General features: G+C 39.6%; 2 pseudogenes; one reads left to right on the top strand and one right to left on the bottom strand.

Annotated features, from left to right (window-relative positions):
• The window catches only part of LOC141438588 (uncharacterized), a 96,760-nt pseudogene extending 74,259 nt beyond the window's left edge, over nt 1–22,501 (bottom strand).
• LOC141438807 (uncharacterized) lies at nt 1,106–1,810 on the top strand (annotated as a pseudogene).
• Nucleotides 22,502–23,443: the final 942 nt, after the last annotated feature.

Raw genomic sequence — 23,443 nt, 5'->3', positions numbered from 1 at the left:
AACACTTCTAATAAACATTCGCCGTCGAGTCCGTAGAATCGTCCCACGATAACTCTGCATAAGATATTAATTGGCAACCCAGAAAAATCACGCTGTGGTAATACTTTTTTCATGTTGTCACTCAGACATTTCTTTAATTGATCGTGAGTATTTTTTCGAGGTTTTTGCGAATCCTTCTTTCGAAATGGTTAAAACAATTAAAAGTGGAGTTCGAGAACTTATATTCAAGATGATTACTCATTTCCAAAATGTAAAAGAAGAAATGGAGTCCGTCCGTGAGCAAAAAGAGCAATGCTTACATAAAATTCTAACCTCTACGAGTAAGTCCCTAATAAATTCTTGATATTTTATAGCTATTTTCTGCTTTTTTTATTTATTTTCATGAAATAATATGATAAAGTAAAGATATATATTAACTTGTATTCGTTTTTTCAAGGGGAATTATCTGAAGCTGTTCAGACAACAATAAAAAATTGTTGACAAACTCAAACAAATGGACAAAATTGGACGTCAGCGCAGAGGCGACATATATTCAAAAAATTAGTTCAATGACTGGTAAGATGTTGTTTGAACTTGTTTTAAAGGTCTAAATTAGTAAATTTTCTAGACTTAACATATTAACTTATATTTGTAGGTATTAGCTTAAGAACAATTCGCCAAATCAAGCACGAAGGTAATACAAATTCAGGCATATGGGTAACTCCTGGCAAGAAACGCAAGTGCCGTGCCACGAAAAGAAATATTGATGACTTCGATAAGGTTGCCATACGTAACCTGATAAATGAATTTACTTAGTAAGAAATGAGGTCCCCACAATCGCAAAACTGCTTAGTGAGTTGCGACAATCTATTCAGTTTGATGGTGGTCATGAAACACTACGCAAAATTCTACATGACATGGGATTTTGTTTCAAGAAAAATGTTAGAGAGAACCATATTATGGAAAAAAATGATATTGCTGCAGCAAGACACAAATACATTAGAAAAATTACAGAATATAGAAATATGCCTTCAGAGAAAGAAAACCGATTGTATATTTAGATGAGACCTATATTCATGTTAACTACAAACCAAAAAAAAGTTGGCAGGGTCCGTCAACTTCTAAAATGGTCACTAATATATCAAAGGCAAACGTTCATAATTGTACATGCAGGCACTGAATCAGGATTTGTAAATAATGCCCTTTTAATATTTAGCAGCAAATCAAAGTCAGCCGATTATCATGATGACATGAATGCTGCCAATTTCTCAAAGTGGGTTCAAGATAAGCTGCTGCCTAATTTGGATACACCAAGCATTATAGTTATGGACAACGCAAGTTACCACACAATTCAGATTAATAAGCACCAAATACCAGTTCAAGGAAACAAGCAATCCGTGATTGGCTTACCTCAAATAACTTTCCTTGGGAAGAAACATTCACCAGGGCTGAACTTTTAACTTTGGTTAAACGCAACAAACCCGACCCAATATATTATATTGATGAGCTGTTAAAAGCAAATGGGCATGAAGTATTGCGGTTACCCCCATACCATTGCCACTTGAATACTATTGAACTAATATGGAGTATGGCAAAGCGAAAAGTAGGCAGCGTAAATGTAAAAGGTTCAGCTCGAGATATGGAGGCAAAAGTAGAGCAAGCATTTGCATCTGTTAGTCCGGATGATTGGCATAAGTGTGCCGAACATGTAAAAAAATTAGAATCTGAACACAGGCAACAAGATGGGTTATTGGATGATCTGATACCATTTGTTATAATGTGCAAAGTGATGATGACACTGACAGTGGGGAGAGTAGGGAGCAGAGGTTGAAAGAGAGAAGAGTCCGAAGGAATTCAGGTACAGGAAGAAGTGTATGAGGGAGTGGATTTTTAGACTCTGATGTGTCATTTAGTGAATAATAAATATGTCAGAAACTATTTAACGTTTTATTGCTTTTTTGTATTTACCTGAATTTATATAACACAGCCTTGACCAAAAGTATTGAGCACCTGTAATTTGATACAATTTCGTTGATTTAACCCTTTTCCAGGTCCCGCTAATTTAGATGCGCTATTGCAAAACGAATCATAGTTTTATATTGTTTACCTATGGGGGATTAATTTTAAGACGAATAGTAGGTACTTTTAACAACTTCAATTGTTTTTACCATATTGTAAATGTAGCAAGGTCGAATATTTGTGTAAATTTATATGGTCGCTGTCGCTATATGCACTATGCCTGGAAAAGCGTTAAATAAAAATAGTTTTAATTACTAGATCACATCTATATTTGACGAATTTAATATTAAGTTGGCCGTCAATGTGCCCTTTTAAGTACAAGCAGCAACTCTTTCAGGAACAGAACTGATAAGTAAGTAGGTATAATAAATCATACTTATGCGAAATCTAATATGCAATGCATACTTCCATAGCGTGATTGATATTTCAATACACAGCGTAACTAACAATTACTATTTATTTGATGACAAATATTATTTGATTTGGTATGTACGTGGGCTCGGTATCGAACTATCACCGACGATTGGTGGAATTAGTTAGGACGGGACGAGTAATGTATGACCCCATGCTATTACGCCTAACTATAAAAATAATAATAATTAAAAGTTGGTGTCGTTGTTTTTTTTAAAATATCCAGTGTCCAGTAAGTTTTAGTAAGTTTTGCCGTGAACGGTAAAAAAAATAGAAAACGAAATATAAGAAGTAATAGTATTGGCGGATGAAACGATGACCTGTTTAAAATCTAATCAGAAGTTCAAAACTTGTTGTTTGACTATAAATCAGTATTGCCACAAACAAACTTTAGATTTCTACTGTTGTCACTTCATTGCAGAGTTATTGTAGGTTGACTCTAGGTACTCACAACTATCGCACTAAAGCCCAACTTCTTGTGATCCTATTCTACCAACACCTTACCCGGTGGGAAATATGAAACAGAGCATATAGGAAGTTAAATCTCATCATCTAATTATTTCATTATTTATGTTTAGTTTAACCTAGTGTATCGTATCCTCATTTCAGATAGTAACTGGTAGTTATCCCACCGAAAACTGGCTGATTATCAAACAAGTCGTCCACCTACCCACCGTGTCTCTGTCAACCTCGACACTGGCAGAATCATCAAAAAATTGATGGAGCCACTTTTCCTAAATTTGAATTGAAATACGAATGTCATCCTGACAGTTACATAATTATTTTGTAAAAAAAAATGTTGATATTATAGTACATTGTGTCTTAACGGCGGTAAATAAGGAATTACGAACGAGAGTCTATTAGAAGCCCGAAATCGAAGACTGAGGGCTTTAATGAGTCGAAGTAAAATTGTAGGTATATTTGTAAAAAAATAACTAATATTTTTTTCAAAAATTGCCGATACCGCTGACTGCGCTCTTGCCCCCCCAAGTGCTGCAGCCACACCATGCAGTAACAAATAAGGTCGAGGGTTATTTGGGGGGTTGCAAGCAAGGTAGCCTGCATGTTACGACACTGTTTACAAGCAAGTGGGATGAAAATTGCTTTTGGTGACTTCTCAAATCTAGGGTCATGAAATTTGGCGCTGATGTTCGCGGTACGACGTGGGTAAATGAAGACCTGTAGAACCAGTGAGATACACCTTTAGCCTTATCTACACTTTTTAACCCGAGACGCAAAAAGAGAGGTGTTATAAGTTTGACCGCTATTCGTGTATATGTGTCTGTATGTCTGAGTGTGTCTGTCTGTCTGTGGCACCGTAGCTCTTAAACGGGTGGCCCGATTTTAATGCGGTTTTTTTTTATTTGATAACAGGTTTCTAGCGATGGTCCTTAGACATGTTTTATCAAAATCGGTTCAGCCGTTTTCGAGATATTGAACTTGAGTGAGGGTTTTGCAACTTTTTGTTGTTTAGGTTAGTTATCATGTGAGATGGGGTCAATCACGACTCAGTTTCATATAAAAAAATAACATCCCGGAATTTCAATACGATTGCCAGATCTTACGGTTAACGCGAACGAAGCCGCGGGTAAAAGCCAGTTCTGCGATAAATTCTTCACCACTTTAGTAATGTACAACATGGGGATCTTCAAAAAAGAGCCTACTCATTCCTCAAAGGGCCGGCAACGCATCCGTAACTCAGCATTTATTATGGATGTCCATGGGGGGTGATGATTGCTTTCCAACAGGTGACCCTCCTGCTAGTTTCCCCCTGTCATGTAAAAAAAGGTGTTTTCGAGTCTATGTGATTTCACGGGTGCCGTAGTTTTTGTCTGCATTTTCTTAAACCCCCCCCTACTCGCACTCGAAGGAACTCCTAGCCTTGAGAGCACGTAACATTAATGAGTTGAGCAATTCGCAATGCCCCCGGCCCATCGCTGCGCGAAAGTGTTTCATCAATCAATTAAGTAATAACAACTTCATCCCACTTTCTAGGTTGAAATTTGCATAGACAGTCATGTCGTGTGAGGCATAAGTTGTCGTGTAATCCAAGGTTTGAAAGATGCAGTCACGAGGGAGCGGTCAAGGAGGCTGCGTGAAATAGTCAAGACGACAAGGGTGACGGATCGGCCTCGCCGGCGAACCGCCGCGGCTTAGGTAAAGGTGCGACCAAACCGCTGCTTAAAAAACGGTGACGGCACGGAAATCGCGCACCGTTTTTAGGGTTCCGGAGCCAAAATGGCAAAAACCGAACCCTTATAGTTTCGCCATGTATGTCTGTCTGTCCGTCCGTCGCGCTTTGCCCAGGGACTATCATGCTAGAAATCTGTAATTTTGCACGGATATATATGTAAAACTATTGTCGACAAATGGTACAATAAAAAATTAAAAAACAATTTTTTAGTAGGTACCTCCCATAGACGTAAAGTGGGGTGATTTTCTTCTCACATCCAACCCTATAGTGTGGGGTCGTTAGATAGGTCTTTTTAAAACAGGGGAGTATTTTTCGATTCAGTGAGTTGTTTGCGAAATATGCAACTTGAAAGTGCAATTTTTCATTAAAATCGAGCGCTCCCCCCCTCCAAAATCTAAGCCGGTGGGTGGAGAAATTTGGAAAAATTCAGGATGCTAGTTTAGTATATCAAACTCTCAAGGAAAACTATAACGGTTAAGTTTGCTTGAGAATTATTAGCAGTTTAAGAGTAAATAGCAGCCTAAGGTATGAAATATACCTAAACTATGGAAGATTCCGTATAAATTAAGAAAAACTTAGAAAAATATTACTTAATTTTTTCGTAATGGCTACACGGAACCCTATTTCGGGTGTGTCCGACACGCTGCTTAAAATACGCAAACGGTGGGGAATCGCAGAGACAGGCCGTAAAAGGCAAGACTTTTGTTCGGTAAAGTCCTGACGTTTACGGCACGTCACTGCGATTCCGTATTTTAAGCAGCGGTGTGGAGAGCATGCGATAAAAACGGTGCGCATACGGTGCGTCACTGCGATTCCGTGCCGTCACCGTTTTTAAAGCAGCGGTTTGGTCGCACCTTAACACAGACAGTGCCCAGTTTATGCTAATAATTGTTGCGAAATGAGATGGCGTAGCAGCGGACCGAGCGCAGCCACTCATCTAGAAAGGTAGGGCATTATGGGTTTAAGCTTCAAGCTATAAATGCAGCTCGACGTTACATAAGCGATACGTTTCTGCTGGTCTGATCTGAAGAGATCATTAAGTTTTTACTATTGGAACCCTTGGAACTAAGTATTGGATATTGGTAAACAGAGTACAGATTCTGATCATTCTTATTTAGTTTTTATTTCTACCGTTTCAACCACCCGAAGAAAAAGGCTACATGAATAAGTTTTAGTGTATTTAGTCAGTGAACCGCCTGATAATATTCTACGCTACTCTGCATCCATTTGGCAAAAGCTGCTGTAACGAAGTGGTGTTGAAAGGACGGAGATTGAATCGTTTTTCTAATTACCTAAAAGTCTACTCACGAATCACAAACTCAAAGTATAAAAATCATAAATTACACAACACTAATTAAAAAGATTTAGTTAATGTACTATAATTATATTATCTAGCTTAAATAGCTTAGGTAGAAACACTGATAAAGTATCAAGGAAATAAATTCACCATGTGTTTTCGATAAATTTTAATACCATCTATTATAAATAATTATTACAATCTTAGCTCGATGGACACTGACCCCCTAAACGATTAAGTTGCTTATTGGTTATTGGAAAATTATACCATTTGCTCGTAGCCATCTAATTTTATTGCAAGTTAACTATCTTACCGCCCATTTGCATGTAATGAGATGGATTGTGTCGAGAAGCGAGTGATAGTCAATAATGAAATTATGGTAATTTAGCACTTAACTCGACGTTTCCAAGCGTTGTTTGAAAAGTTAATGCCTGGTTAGGTGGAAACAATCGACTTTATATTATCTAGAGTTATAATTATTATCAATCAGACAGCCTACTGGCGCATCAATGTCATCTCATCACGCTAATGAAGTCACCGATCTTTATGGCATTTCATAATACCCTAAAATACTTGTACAACAGAAAGTCGGTACGGGGGAGTTCGCACAATGGCCGATCACGTCAAGACGACAACTTACGCACATTAACAAAGCCCTTAAGTGACGGGCCATACGAATAACAAGATGTTATTACTTGGCTCTGGCGAGTGGGCTACCCACGTATATACTGAGACTACGTAGGTACTAGCATAGAATAGAGAAAAGAAACCTGCCGGTTTGATCGTGGTCGACACTAGGTCACCACGAATATTCTCTACACCGCCCGATCTCATTATTCTAGCATGACCGGCCAATACTTGTGACACGGCGTGCACATTAGGGCTCCGTATTCGCGCAGTTTTGCCGCTGAGCGGAATGGTGTCGGTGTCAGGGCACAGGTGGTAACACAGCAGAACACTACGCAATCGACAGTCCTCACTATGCAAATTCAATAGGGAACATTATATTATACGTGATTATACAAAGAGTCAGGCTGCGTTGCCACCAATGATAAATGTGCGAGGACGTGTTGCGAGGAATGTGTTCTTCATGAACCAATAGAAACCCTTCGGTTACCTATCCTTGTTCCGCTAGCTGTTTTCACCAGAGCTGTGCTGTACGAGGATAAGTAAATGAAGCGCTTCTATTGGTTCGTGAATGAATATCACATGCCTCGCAACACATCCTCGCACATCTCAGGTGAAAACGCACCGCTTCGTGATGCGATAGTTATTTGTGTCACAAGGGAGCAAAATGGTGTATTTACGGTGAGGGCGTACATTGAATCCAGAATGTAGCGAAGGATTCTACAATAGAATCCTAAGCGTAGCGAGGGATTCTTAAGTAGAATCCTGAGCGTAATGAGGGATTCAAGTGTTAACGCCCAAGATGAAAATAATTTGGCTCCCGTGTCGCTCATACAACTTTTCACACCGAACATGAAGAAATTAGAAAAAATAAAATCTAAATATTATTAAAGAACAACCAGAATAGAAAATGGCGTGGCTTTACAATTATCAACTTCAAAAATGGCATTTGCAATAAAACACTTAGAAAAGCCTTGAACAGAACAGAAGTTGCACTTTGCTCCCTCTCGCCAGGGAAGAAAAGTTACTTTTCTGAAGGAGAGGTGTGAAAAGGTACTTTTCTGAAAGAGAGGTGTGAAAAAATATTATCAACGCATCAGGCTTGAAAGTTGCCCAGCTTGTTCAAGCGAAGCGTCAATTTGAGTAATGATTTTCAGAATATCAGATCAGAACAATATTTTAAGTAGTGTGTCGTGGCACGATTGTTCGTAGATCGGGCGATGACATACAGAAAACCGACTAAGAACTTTATCTATCACATTTACCGACGCAACGTTCAAGGTTTGCACATCATAGGACTTGTCCTTTACAACGATATGGTGCTCACTATGTTATGCTGTAGTTAGCAATCTGATTGGTTGACTTATCGACTTCTAGAGTTAGATCGGTCGTGTCTGTGACCTACATAACGAATGAGGTTTTGCTAAGAGTTAAAATATCGCGAGAAGGCACTACCAGTTGGTTCAACTAAGAGATTCAAATAGTTTTTAAATCGGATAAAAATATATGTTGCAGTTTACCAAACGTTCTTCACTCATCCAACAACAAATCCGAAAACTGGTAAATCATACTGTTTCGTTGGCTTTTATTCGAGTTTATTTAACCCTTTTGCAAAAAAATATCGAAATATACAAACATAATCAAATTTACATTCAAGAGAACAAATTGGAGGTCCTAAGAGCAAAATGTCCTTTGAGCGTTTACTTCTCCAATTAATGAAAATGACTAGAGTAAAAAAAGGCCGAGGAGCAAGTCGTCCACAAATAGAAACGTATTTAAGGTAAATCGGCAGCAAAAAAAATACACAAACAAAACGCCCCTCACTCTTATTGTGTGGTAGTCAGATACTTTATAGCCACTCCACTCACCACTCACCTTCAAAATCTCAATAATACTTTAAAGATGAAATATGGCCGGGTAGTTAATGAATGAGTAACAGCTTAGTTTGTTGTGTAGAATACAATTTTCATTGGGACGGTTTGCTCCCGTGACCATTTAAGTTGCGGTCGTTTATCTAGATGACTTAAGTTAATACATTGCGGGCATTTTGTCAATGAGAACGTTCTGCTACGAATACCACCTGATTCGTATTGCAATGGAACTACTTGCTATTGTATAGTTCAGGAAATATTAATTGGTTACTTGTTATATTTACATACTTAGTGAAGTTTAGCGATATTTGACATGTCTTTTAGGCCTCATTGAATAGATACGTGCCATTGTGAATGCAGGTAAAAGGATGAGCTCAGTTCAAAAGAATTAAACTATATCTACTTAGACCAAATGCCATCCAAATCCGTATCTATAGGTAACATCCATCCATATCTACTACACACACGAGAACTTTCGCAATTATAATACATATTTATACCTCAATAGAGTTCCACTAACAACCTCCGACTTATAATGATTATAATTTAACAGTAGTAACATCAATAAGACATCTCTCATTATTTTTATTATGATGTGCCCTTGCAGGGCGTCAAATATACCTTAGTTTAGTTTTTAAGACCTTTGTAATTGTACCGTAATGTGACTTGCAATAAATAATTTGATTGATTTAACAGGATGTATTTATATTATTGATGTAGGTTATATTTATTACTTTTCTGTGTACGGTTGGCCTTTTCCACACATGAAAAGCAGGGCTGGCTGGCAAGCGGGGTGAAATACCTAGCTGAGCGAGGACGATCGATCCGGCAGCCGGGACGTGTCGTGTCGCGCCGGCCGGGGCCCGCGGCACGGGACCGAGCATGCCGTGCGGCCCTGCTCAACCTCACGTTGTCAAAATCAAAACATTATTCTGCACGCCGCAAAAGGCTCTTTGATATGTCGCTTTGTATCACCAGCAAAAGCGGAGCGTGCAAAAATATCTGACTCGTCCTACTGGCCCTGGAAAGACTCGTATCAGATATTTATGCACGCTTTGATTCCTAAATGTATTTGATTTTCTATTTCTTTGTGCCAGATATTGGTGCTGGTGACTGTAGTCCCAGCGTCTTCGGAAAAAAGCATTATTACCAATTAGAAAAGTTAAAAAACCACCGACATCTCAAAGTTCAATATCTTAAAAACGGCTGAACCGATTTTAATGGAACAGCTACGTTCGTAGTGCAATGTAATTTTAAGGAATATCTATGGAAATTTAGTAAAATGTTTTCACACATTTGTGACGTCTTTCACCGCTCCAGTATAAATATCTCCTAGCAAATGTCGACAGCATGTCTCTAGTTCTCACAATGGCACAGATCAACCAATAAGAAAAAACCCGCAAGAACGAAACTGAACCCACGACCGCTCTAACCTAATATTCACTCTACGCTTCTTAACCGCATCAACCACCTGTGTGCAACGAGTACCTATCTCTATTTAATTACGGAAACTCGTGCCAGAGACTAAAGTTCATATCGGGTGCAAATAATCTACATAGTTTCCAAAAATACTTTTCCACGCAGTAAATGCACAAAGGGTCGCTGATTTAGGTACACCCGAACCAACTGAATCGTGACCCACTGTTGGAACCTTTTCGTACAAAAAGTCGTAGTGACATCGCATTGCTTGACTAGGGATTTTTTTATGACACTTAATGTGATAACGTTCCATGGTGGGTTAGGAATCAAATGGTTCGACTGTACATTTCATAGTTTTAGATAGTACCTAGGTAGATACAGGTCACCTGCAATAATATCTGCCACAGCGGGGCGCATGGTAAAATATCTGACAGAACCTACCGGCTCGTGTTTTAACAAATAAATATTTTTATCTTTTTTTTTATCTAGAAAAAAAGAGTCCTATCAGATAATTTATTGAATCAGGCGTTACTTTGCGGAGGTCCATATGGATCAATTAACTAAAAGAATTTCCTTGCTCACCCGCGACCTTACGATAGCTAAGCTTATGCAAAATATGCGTGTTCATGCAGTAACGTTCCTCCACTTCCACACTGTAAGACCACTGTCAGAACAGTTGTTAGACTCCGTTCGTCTTCGTTGTTAGTTGTCAGTTGTTAGAGTCTATCAACTGGTAGCATGGTGTACGGTTGTGTTACTCTGAAGATGAGCTCTGGTTGAGCTCGAAACGCGTCAGTGTGGTGTGGTGGCGGTGATAGATGGGTTTGTGATTTGTGTGTTCTTACAGTGTGGAGGTGGACGAACTGCATGAACACGCATATTTTGCTTAAGCTTAGCTATCGTAAGGTCGCGGGTGAGCAAGGAAATTCTTTTAGTTCATTCCTACCAGATATTCAAAACATTGCGCGCATTTCGGAAACAGCACGAATAGACGTTGCACGTTGCACTTTAGAGCTGCTTCCAGCGTACAACTAATTATAGCAAGCATAACGTAGGTATGCGAGTATAGGTGCGCGGGAGTGTCGCAAGTGTTCGCTGCAAGAGGAGCGAGCAGTGCAACGACCCACTTCTGCAGATAACGCAGATATCCCGTGATAACGCGCGGCTGCGCCCTACTTGCGGCAGGCAGGATCAACGCCCAGCAGAGGTTAATGCTTAGACACTTTATGACATCTTTTCAGTCATGACATCCCTGGTTGGAGGACTGTCGAATTGACTGGTGGAATGATAGAAAAGACTCGAGTATAATCCTACTAATATTATGAATACGAAAGTTTGCGCGCGCCTGCGTGTATTTGTTACTCCTTTGCGCTGAAACGGCTGATCGAATTTGCAGGAAATTTGGTTGATAACTGGAAATCTGGAATAAAACAAGGGTACTTTTTATCCCGACATTCCCTCGGGATCGGGATAAAATCTTGAAATTTCAAGCACTAGGATTAGAGACAAAATTAGATGCTGGTGTTTTCGATGCAACATCAGTGAAAACCACTACTATGACAGTTCTAGGAATTCCCACTGGAATTCTGTATAATTATGGAATTTATTCAACTTTTGGATGTAATGGGTAACACGTGCGAAGCCGCGAGAAAAGTCTAGTGACTAGTATAACTACCTATAGTCTATTATACTATAGCCACTGTCTTCTGGTATTGGAGATTTGAGTACTGGTTTGATTGACATTGGCTATCGTTACTTTGTACAACCTATTCTAAGAAATGCAAGGCTCGTTTAGTAATTATGTGTACAGTCAAGTGCAAAGATATCGACACGGCCAAAGCTACAAAAATATATATACACGACCTTAATGTTGGGTGCATAAAATCGTGTATACATATTATTGTAACTTTGGCCGTGTCCATATCTTTGCACTTGACTGTACCTAACCTGTTATATGTTTATATATTGCCTGCGTTTAACTTATATTGCCTGTATGTTTAATTAATCTTTACATAAGTACGCAAAAAACCATTTCACTTCTCATGCTCTTATTTATACTGGATGTAGGCGACTTAAATTATTTTTATGCTCTAGTGCACAAAGTGAAATCTTTTTCTAAGACCAAGTCAACAGTTTAAGTATATTAATAAACACAACTTTAAGCAAATAGCAAGGCGTGAAAAATAAAAACTACTAAACGAACATTTATTTGGACTGTTGGTGTTTCATTTCCTCGCCATCAAAGTGAAAAGCAGGATGTAACTTGTTCATAAAACCCATGTTAGCCTGACTTAATTACCAACCCTCGTCTAAGGCTCGGAGGGATATAAACTTTTCGGGTAAAATGGCACGTTTCATGCACTCATTGTACAATCTTATATTTAAAGCCACCACAAAGCAATGATAAGTCACTAAGAAATCGCACCTTATATCTGTTTGATCAACAACTTTCCAGCATTGTGATTGTGTCGTTCTCTTCAAACAAAACCATCTTAAATATAAGTCCTTTCATGGCCGCGGCAACGGGAAGATAATAGATATTATAGTCGTATAAAATGCGCAAAAAAATTAACCTATGCATTTTTTTTTGTTTGATATGGCAACCGGTCACTGTAGGTTAACGACCACTACAATACTGCCAAGGACTCCTGAGCTTAGAGCTTGAAATGACGTTGTTTTTAAAAAGAGAGGCAAAAATCGATAAAGGTATTCCATTATTATTTTAGGGATAAGACTCGATATGGAATCATATCGTACAAATATGCTAATGCTCATTTGCCCTGGTTTAAAAGGCGACCAGATTGTAACGTGCAAAGGAACAGACGCAGACAGGGAGGCGGGGTCCGGTTGTACGAAGCGCTGCTCGGAGACGACAACGTGCAATGCAGGTTCGGAATTCCTCGCCCCTCCCCCGTTGGTTCAAGCTGCACAAGCACAATCTACTTTACTTTGGTCTGAGTAAGTGTTTCTTAACCTGGGGTCCACGTCTCCGGGGGTCCGCAGACAAAACCAAAATTTAAAATTATATTTCTTTATATGAAAATAAGAAGTCAGGTAGTATTTCTTTACGGATTCGCAGATTCTGTTAATGAACAGCTGGGGGATCTTGAACAAAGTGAGAAAGCTCTGATCTAAGCGCCATCTACGGCATCTAAGCAACTCTCTAGTCGACTACAAGCATTTAACACACACAGTGGAACCTTTCGGCAATAAATGTCGTAAGTCTTCTCTACAAGGAACAGCGTGTAAAATCAAATCATACAGATAAACTCGTAGCACAGATATTAGTTAGCATATTCGTGTACGGCACGTATTTAGGCATTCATACATATGTATGCTAAACATTACAGCAACATTCTGTCGCGCTTAGGGTTAAATGTTGACAAGTTGATGATAATGAGGCGGAGCGGAGACGGGATGCGGATTCAACTTATGATTGGTCGATCCCTACGTCTCCTCTCCGCTCCGCTCGTCACCGCCTCAGTTGAGCCGCACCCTATTTAAGTAATAATAATTACAATAGTAGATTATACAACAAGAGCGATAAAACAAGCCATTTTACCCGAGGCATTCTTATAGCTGAGCCGGTACGGCGAGGGTGGATAGACACTTCGAGGGGAAAATGGATTTAATGCTCACGTTTTACACTCTGCTTTTCACTTCGATTGCGAGGAAATTGAAAAACAACAGTGGAAACAATTGTTCACTTACTATGCACCTTCTATTTTTCATGAATTACTATATAATATAATTATATTTTTTTAGTTTTATTCATTAATTTTGATTGGTGCTTAGTTTAGTTTTTCTTTTAGTTCTGTTGCCTACATTTTTTACGTGACGTCAGCGATGACAAGCATGGCAAAGCTTGTGCACGCTATATAGTCGAACTTTCAAGTTGACAGACACGTCTATTGGCATTATTGCTTTATGACATGCAAACGATTATCAACTTTAGGGAGGTAGACGACATAGGTATGATACCTCAAGGTTGATGATATGGGACCTCCAGGCGCTTCTTAAAAAAGGGTCGTGACTCTTATGACAGACACGGCAACAAAATGCTGTTAATTTTTTTATATATTTTTATCTAGTCAAAAAATAAGACTTTACCGTTTAAAGTTGAACCACAACTTGGTTGATTCCTTCAAATAACCAGGCATTAAAATGTAAATAATAATTTGACATTATGCCAAGTTTAACATATGCGTGACATTGCAAGAATGGAGTGATTAGACCGGCGGGTCACGGCTGCGCAGCCGCCACTCGCTTCAACCAACGTCTAAATTGCCACTGTCAAAAAAAAATATTTATATAAATAAATATTTTACCAGATTATTATCTCTAGCTCTTATTATTTTTCTAGTATGTATGATTTTTATTTCCTTCATCATGGAAAAACTGTATAGCATAATGCACCTATCTATATCCTTATGCAGGGTTTCTCAAAGTGGGGTACGCGAACCCCTTAGGGGTTCGCTATTCGACGGTAGGGGGTTCGCAACAAGGTTTACGTGATGATGGCTGCAAGACTGGCAAGATGATTAAGATTGGTTTTTGGAGTCTTTTTGTATTTTTTGTTTCAACTCCAAATTTTGTTACTTATTTGTTTGTTATTTGGAGGTTATTTGATGTTGTTTGTTTCAGTTTGTATTTTCGTTGGCAAGACGATTCTTACCTATATCTGTTACCTTTTATTGAAATAAATAATATACATCATATTATCTTGATGACTAAAATAAAAAAACTTAGTTTCTCCAACAGCCAGTTTTATTACTTTCTTTGGGGGGGGGGGGTCTAGGTAGGGGTTCGCTGTCGTCTAGAATATTTAACAGGGGTATGTGGAGCCATAAGTTTGAGAAACCCTGTCCTAATGTATTATCGGAGTTTATTGGACAACAGATCACATCAGCCACCATGAAACATTTCTGTAGAACCTAGGTACTATGAAAAACTATGAAGTTTTCAATATATCTGGTTACTGTTATTAAATGATATTGTATGTAACGGATAACTCACGTGTTAAATCGAGTTTAGCTCTACATATTCCCTGTTCATGTTATCCATTAGAAAATCATTTAATATGAGTGAGTCTCAAGGTAGTTTCAGGTTCAAAATTGGTTACTATTACATATCACATCCCTCTTTGACTTAGAATCAGTTTCTAGGACATCCTGTGAGTAATTCTGGTCTGGATCTAATTCTTGAATTATTCTTGCTCATAATTAAAACAATTTATCAGTCTTCATTTGAATGCAGCTGTTCTTGAGTCAGTGAGCAATACAGGCGCCATGATTCCTTCATAGTTCTCTAGGTAAAATAAAGTGTGGTTGGATCAACCTCAGAACTTTCACTGGGAAACTAACCAAAATCAAAACCAAAACCAAAATCAAAATATAAATGGCAGTAAACTGGAAAATATTCCGTTGTGACACAAAAAATACCGATGCAATTTTATGGTTAATCTTCATGTCACAAGGGAAACTTTCATATTAAATTTAACTACCAATGTGTGTGTGCATATGTGTAAGGCCAGGGTAACAGGACTATGCCAAGATTCTGCCCAAAACAGTAAAATACAAACTGAGAGGACAAGAATTTTTCTGGTATTTTTTGAAGAATAGATCACATCAAACTAACAAAGCATGTATGGACTCAATGGGATATTGCATGCAGCTGCAAGAATATTGCTTTGTGTCATATACCACACCAAGCTCTGAGCTCTGGTTAAGTTCAAAACGCGTCAGTGTAGTGTGGTGGTGATGGTGATAGATGGGTTTGTGTGATTTGTGTGTGTTCTTACAGTGTGGAGGTGGAAGAACTGCATGAACACGCATATCTTGCATAAACTTAGCGGGTGTGCAAAGGAATTCTTTTAGTTCACCACAAGGAACATTGTAGCTTATAATTCCATTCGGACCTTGTGGGAGGAGTTACGGAGTTAGCACATATCTACATTTATGTCAAAATTTGTTGCATTCCTATCCTATACCTACAAACTTATATGGAAACAAAACTGCCACTTAAATGCAAAACATGTCCAAATTACACATTTGTCATGACCATGATCATGGTCATATAATTTCAAGATTAAATTATAATTATTTAGGAAACCTGCACACACTTGTGAAGAAATTCAATAGTGTGTGTGAAGTTCCCAATGCGCACTGTGCCAGCGTGGGACTACGGCCTGAGCCCTAGGCTAAGCTGTGCCCTGCAGTGCGATGTATCTGTTCAGGATGAGATAGCTTTTAGAGGTAGTATTATCTATTACTAGGGGGGGTTTTAATCTCTACTTTAAATTACCTGTTTCAGTCACTTGCACCAGTCATTCACATCGTAATGATTAAGTGGTGCTTGTTATCAGGAGTGAATATCACAAAGTTTGAAACAGAGAATTATGTAGTTCTTTGCAAACTCATTTTTGAGCATGTCCTTAGAATTTGATGCTGACTATAGGCTATAGCATGGGTATTGGCCTAAGTAAGCACGAGATTGCACATTGTTTGTATGTTTGCACACCCAGTGCAGCCAGGGCCGATGTTTGTCTACATGTGTACATGCCTCTTGTGAGGAATATTCAAGTGGAAATACTCATTACTGTTTAACCTCATGAGATAGGCTTTTAACAGCATCTTAAGCAGAAGCAACATTAGTACAATGGCAATTTGTAAACCTTTTTTTAAATAAAGTTACATAAACAGGAAGAAATTTTAATCAGTGCACATATTTTTAAATGTGATTCAATATTATTATAAGATTTTTTTTAAAGTATGTTTCTTTTCATTTTCACCCAGTTAGTACTTCATAATAATTTGACCAGATGAATTGCTAAATTTGATATGTAGAAAAGTCACAAAATAAAATGATATAAAAAGTATGAAAAATATTTGAAAACATTCTATTACAAATACTGAATTACATAATAATCAAAATAAGCAAACTGATAGTAGTAGATTGCACATGTAAAACTGTTTGGTAAATATTACTAAATATTATTGTTTTGATAAAAATTGGTTTGACATCAAAATGTTTTCTGACAAAGAATAGGTATTCTTTAGGACTTAGGTAAGTCGCATTGTGTTTAGCTTGGGTTGAGTTCATTAAAATATGTTAAGAGAGTTCAAGAATATGTGCTAAATGCAAATGATATTTGTGTGAATAACACAAATGTTTGTTCTCGGGTCTTGGATGTTTAATATGTATTTAAGTATGTATTTATCTATATAAGTATGTTTATCCATTGCCTAGTATCCATAGTACAAGCTTTGCTTAGTTTGGGACTAGGTGAATTGGTGTCAAGTGTCCCATGATATTTATTATTATTTTATTATTATTATTATAACTAAACATGTAATGTAATTTAAGTGTTTTAGTTATTTAATATTTTCTTACTGAATGTAGCCAATAGCCATGTCTAACAAACTGCTTATTAAATAAAAATAACATAATGCAAACAGCTTAGCCGCTGCACCTTATGATTACTTTATTTAAATATTGTTATTGTTAGGGACTCCCTGTTTAGAAAAATGGGTTTCTGCTGTCTAATAGGAAAACAACCTGCAATTTATAACTTACCTGCTAGGACAACTATCTATTGCACTGTTACTTTTGCCTAACAGGTGCTTTGTTACTTATCAGAAAATGCATGCTGTGCTAGAACTGCATCCTATGCCTACACTGCAGTTGTGCAACAGTGGCCTTGTACAACCCAAGCCACAACACTCTCCCAGTAAACTACTTAAACATTATAAATCAGCTTTCACCCAAATATCCTGTTTGATTCTAATGAAAATATCAAACTACCAGACTGAAAACAATACACTCATGTAATTGCAGTAATAATGATGTTCCATGCTTTTACAATGCCTATGGATACCTGTACTATTACTTATTCTGTGCTATGGATCTAGATTGCATGAGTTTGTAGTAATAGTTTTAAACCTAAATAAGCCAATACATAAGACAGTACATAATTTTGGGTAGCGACCATCGCTCTTCTAGGGACCAATCTGAAAACCAGCGCTGGGCATGCCTAGCATACGCTGAGATTGGGACCCATTGCCCTAACCTAGCAGTAAGTTTAATATAGTTAACGTTATCAGTGTTATTAGCTTTACTTATTTGTTTGTTTATTTTAGTTTTTACTTTTTATTCCAAATTTTATTGTATGTTGTTTTTTTTTTTGTTAGTTGTATTGAGCTAGGTTTTTTGGCAATAAAGATTATTTTACTTTTTTCAATAAGGAGGCTATCAAGCAGGGTCCACATTTAATCCAATAGATAAAGTTTTTGTTCTTTTGTTGTTGTTACTAGGTATTAGTAGGCACAGGTTCATGTAGAAATTCATCTTTAAATCATATAAGATACCCAGTGCAGATTGGAAACTCCACACACACCATTGAATTACTTCGCAGGTTTGTGCAGGTTTCCTCACAATGTTTTCCTTCATTGTAAAACTCGTGGTCAATTTCAAATGTAATTCCGCACATGAATTTCGAAAAACTTGGAGGTGCAAGTCGGGGTTTGAAACCCACGATCCTCTGCTTCAGAGGCGATAGGTCAAACCACTATGCCACTATGGCTTACAAACTGTTATTAAATCTGCTATATTATAATATGCAATGCAATGATGTGCATGTCCAGAATTATTGTTACAAGCAAGTTTTTTTTAATATGCTGATCTAATAGGACTTTCTGTGCTTACTGAAGTCTGAATTTGAAGATAAAGTTGGAAAGAAAAGTTTCATAATAACCAAGCATTGCTGTTCTATTGCAAAATATGCAAAGTCATGTCAAATTGTTTAAAAATAAAATAATAACAACATAATAGTAGAGTTGCATTATGTGTTATCTATTGAATAATAGAAAGAAGCTCATTTGTTATGGTGTGACATAACAAACACAAAGCACTACTGATTGCTATGCTATCACTTTCAAACAGTCAACCACTGAGCTGCCAAATGAAAGCGACAGCAGAGCAAGCCATGAGCACAATAGCTCTACCATACCAATTACAGACCCAATGGGGCCATTTATATCAATGTATTAGTGACTTGGCAATGACATTGCTTATTTGTAAACATGCACCTCAATCTTCCACTTCAGCCATTGAACTTTATTGTCCTAATTGCTTTTATTTCTGCCACAATAACCTCATTTACTAGGAAGTAGGCAAAGAGCAAAGGACACTAGCACAAAGGTGCAGGTTATTTATATTTAAGAACAAAGCTAGGTCAAATTGAGTTTTCCTTGTAACTTGTACCCCGGCTACATAATTATTGCCATTGATAGGCAGTCAAGCTACTCTTTGGCTTTGCTTTTTATATTAATACAACTTTCCATACAAATTTGCAGTCCGAGGACACAAACATGTAACACAATTTGTATGGCTTTCTATCAATGCGAGAAGAGAAAGGATGGAACTTTTATAATTTAACCTGTTACCAGATTGTTTTCAAGGTTTTAGTTTTGTTTGGGTTAGTACTTGATCAACAACCAGCCTTGTTATTTAGAGGAAGCGACCACAGATAATACAACTGTCTGCTTCGCTGGGGAACATAGCGCAACTTCACCTGAGCATGAGGCCGCACCTCCTTACATGGGCTGCCAATGTCTCCACACAGATCCTTTGTGGTATTCCGTACGGGAACTCACGGCGCACTGCACTATGTTAGCACTGGCATCACTGGACACAACACTATGCACAACACTGCTCGGCGCCACGCGCTCGCGCCCGAGTGGCGGCCTGCGGGCGCTCCGGGCGCTCCCTACGCGGCCCGGGCCTGCTTCACGGCTCCGCGACCGAGCGGAATCGCATTTAAGGCACTAATCACAACCTAACCTCAAAATGCAAACTAAAATTAACAATTGACAGTCACAGATGTTTGCAAAACTCTGTAATATCGCGTGACATCACCGGGAGCGGCGGGAGCCGAGTTGGGAGCGGGCCCGCGGCGGGACGAGGAGCGCGAGTCCAGCGCGGGAGCCCCGCACTATGGATTTGTGGGCGAAATGCTTTGTTTGAGTAGGTAGGTACAGCCTTCGCTGCACACAGCTATAGCTATGCGTGCAGTGTAGGTATGTGTGGTGTAGTGTAGTGCACGGCGTATATGCATCTAGCCATAATTCACTGGGACGTGCCGCGAGCGACACGGGCGCACGGCGAGCTCGGGCTCGGGCACTAGCGCGCCGCGCGGCGCTGCTCGCGCCGGACAAAGACGGCGCGAGCAAAAACTGTAAACACAGCTCTGATTTACGATGTTTACCCGAGCCCGGGCCGCCGCCGCCGCCCGCTCATTCATGTCGGGCGCCGGGCATGAGCGCGCGCGGTCACGCTCGGCCGCCGCGCCGATCGCTATCGCGGCGGCTCCGGGTCCTCGCGGCGCCCGCGGCCGAGGACGGAGGACCGACGCGAGCGTTCCGAATGGCGCAACGCGACGGAGGCCGTGACGACGCACTCCGGCCGAGAGAATGTAGCCCCGCGACTCTGCCGCTCGCTGCGGCGAGAGCCGAGAGGCGAGCGCGGACCGCGCACGGCGGACGGGACGTTTCGCAACCTCGGATGGGCTCGCGGTGACCGAAATAATCCGCGGTGCGGCGGTGTGGCTCGGGTGCCTCGGCACTCGGGCCGCGGCGCGGATACTCACGGCCTGGCCGCTCGTAGCGGGTCTGCAGCGCCGGCGTCCATGGCGCGCCCAGGCCCTGGCCGCGGCCGGGCTCCGGGCCGTCGGGCCGTCGGCCGCGCGACGCAACACTCTCCGATCTCACTGGGAACGCGCAGAGAAACACTGTCGCACCATCTCGACGACACAGCACATCGACCGCGACGCTTCTAAACGCGTATAAACACTCCGCGAACGGTGTTTTGTTACATCGGTTGACTTTTCTTTGAAAAATCAATATACATTTTCCCTGAGTTTAGAGAATACGGACGAGTCGATGTCCAGCGCAGGTTAGGTGCGTGAAGTTTGCAAGCTTTTTTAGCGCACCGGTGTTACCAACGTTTTTTTGCCCATTTTTTGTTTTGGGTGTTGTGATTTTTTTTCTAGTGATTTGTGATGTACTTCGGACTAGTGTACAGGGCGTTGGGTCTCTCTTAATACCCATGCGCGTCCACTAGCGCCAAAGTTTAACTTATTGGCCACTGCTCGGCTAGTGAAATAATTGAGTTTAGGAAATAATTGAACATGTAGAGCGTCTTTATTTATCATTGTAATCATTAATTAATTGCAACGTATAAGCACTTATGTTAATATATTTTGTAATGTACCTACACTTAATACGCATAACTCGTGTACTGATTATCCTTCAGAAATAAAACATTTATCGAAAGCTATTTATTTTTTATTTTTAAGTCGGTTACTTTTTTTTTAGATAAAATCAATAACATAATAGGTATAGAATAAAATCTCATGTAAGTGGTAAAATAAAATAAGCTGATCTTCATTCTCCTCGTCTGTGTCGAAAATGCGAGTCAGGGTTAAGTTGGAGGAGTTGAATCTCACTTTAACCAAAAAAAGTGAAGAGATCACACCTCCACTTAATCCATTACGCTTTCATCTTCTTTCTTTTTGTCGGATTCGGCGGTTGTACTTCTTGCGTCGCGATGAACATTATAAGCTTTGACTGGTGTGAGGCAGCTCCACGCGTGAGCTGGAAAGATAGATCTGGCAGCATTACCAGATAAACTGTCAAGATCCCCTGTCCAACTCAGACGTGAACCTGGCGGCGCGCTGCTCCAGTTCCTGTAAACAAGTTCAATTGTTAGACAGCTTCGATGGTGCTGCGCGTGAGCCTAATGTGACACCCGGAGTGAGCGTGCTCGTTGCGAAGCGCGCGCCCGCTATCACCGCTCGAAAAGGTGCGGCTAACGTTCTCTGATAAGAACACCTATTTTTTCCTGTCACGTCAGCGGTCCTGCGTAGTTCTATAATGAATGTATTCGCTTTTTATAAATTGAAATATTAAAAGGATGAAACGCTATTATTTCGAGAGCGCGACGAGCAGCGCGGAAAGAGCAAACACATGTGCCATTGGACCACCATATGTCGTTACGTAATCATCGTCGTTTTATTTTACATTGACACTAATTCGCTAGCTAATTAATTTGATAATCTGTTCTTTTTATAATACATATTAGTACTTAAGCATTTCTAATGAAGCAATAATGCTACCACTAATTTAAAATGGTGCCACGAGGGCGGAAGTTTTTATGATGTTAAATTGAAGTATTTAATGACTAACTAGTTCACAGGAGAAAACTAAATAAACTGAAATGAAACGACACTTTTTAAGAGGAAGCACCTTTACCAGGACGTGACAGGAGTCCCCAGCATCGCACACTACACACGACCAGCTGCCACAAACCGTCATCGTTACACTTGGACAGAGGCCTGATCGATCGATGGGCCCATATTTATACTTTTACGATATCTTTGATACGATATCGGGGAATTGACACGAGGTACGAATGTTCACCATAATCATGATAAGATTCGATGAATCCAGGGAATCGATTGGTCCTCGCTGGCCGTATCAGTCGCGCAAACACTTCACTCCACCAATAAGTAAGGTAGGTATCGACGATAAGCCCCGCAGCAATGGCTAATCCTTATCTATCGAACGGCGCCGGCAGCGCGGCCGGCGCCGCCACCGGCTTGGGCTCCGGCGCGGACCCCGGCGCCGGGAACGCCGCGCCCGGGCCGTGCGGGGCCAGCAGCGAGAGCCCGCTATCTGCTCACGACGACTCCATCACAATGACTAGTGCAATGTTTACATTGGAGATACACGTTTATAATGCTCTATCTCGCAGTCAACAGATAATTGTTTCCTATTTTTACAATTCTGTTAATTATCTAAATGCATTAAGGAAAGAAAACTTTTGGAACAGTGGATCCTGCGGATCAAATGTAATACACCATTATTGCTTATCTGTTCACCTTCAATGATAAATGATATCGATATTACAACTAAGGTGATTCGAGTCACGATAGTATCAAATCGTGCTTATGTATAGGTAGGTAGGTATCAGAACCCAATGTAGGCGCCTTCAAAATTTTGAACTTATCATTGTAACTAACCAAACTGAACGGCGTACTAGGATGTATGTAATACGTGGAAGAATTTCGACACGATAGATAAGGTACCAAAGACGCCTATCAAACGGTGTCATTTGATAAGACGCGAGGTGTGCTGCTTTCTAGGACGCGTTACAAATACAGGTGTACTCAATTAACTGCTATAAATTTCGGCACTAAATATGAAATCAGTGCATCGTTTATATTTATTTAAACAATGAATTTTTACATAAAAATAAAAATAAAACATAAAATGAACTAAAACGGGCTTCCTCTTCCAAAGGCAGCGCAATGGTTTATTACTCAAATAATAACACATTTTTTCAGAATACAATTTTTTCAGAATACATAAATTTAATTTTAAAAAGAGGTGATTTTTTTATTAACACAATATATCGCCTTTGTACTGTTGGCTGACTGGCAGCCAATTAGATAGAATATTAGTTTTTTAATGAAATATATGATTTTGATATAGAACACGTCAGTATTGAAAGCCAAATTGTAAACAAAAAGAATAGGTGCAAAATAAATTTATAATCCGAGAAGCTGCG

Source organism: Choristoneura fumiferana, chromosome 19 (genome assembly GCF_025370935.1).
Source record: "Choristoneura fumiferana chromosome 19, NRCan_CFum_1, whole genome shotgun sequence".
Classification (NCBI taxonomy): Eukaryota; Metazoa; Arthropoda; class Insecta; order Lepidoptera; family Tortricidae; genus Choristoneura; species Choristoneura fumiferana.
The sequence above is the reverse complement of the archived record's forward strand: the minus strand, read 5'-3'. Positions and strand labels throughout refer to the sequence as shown.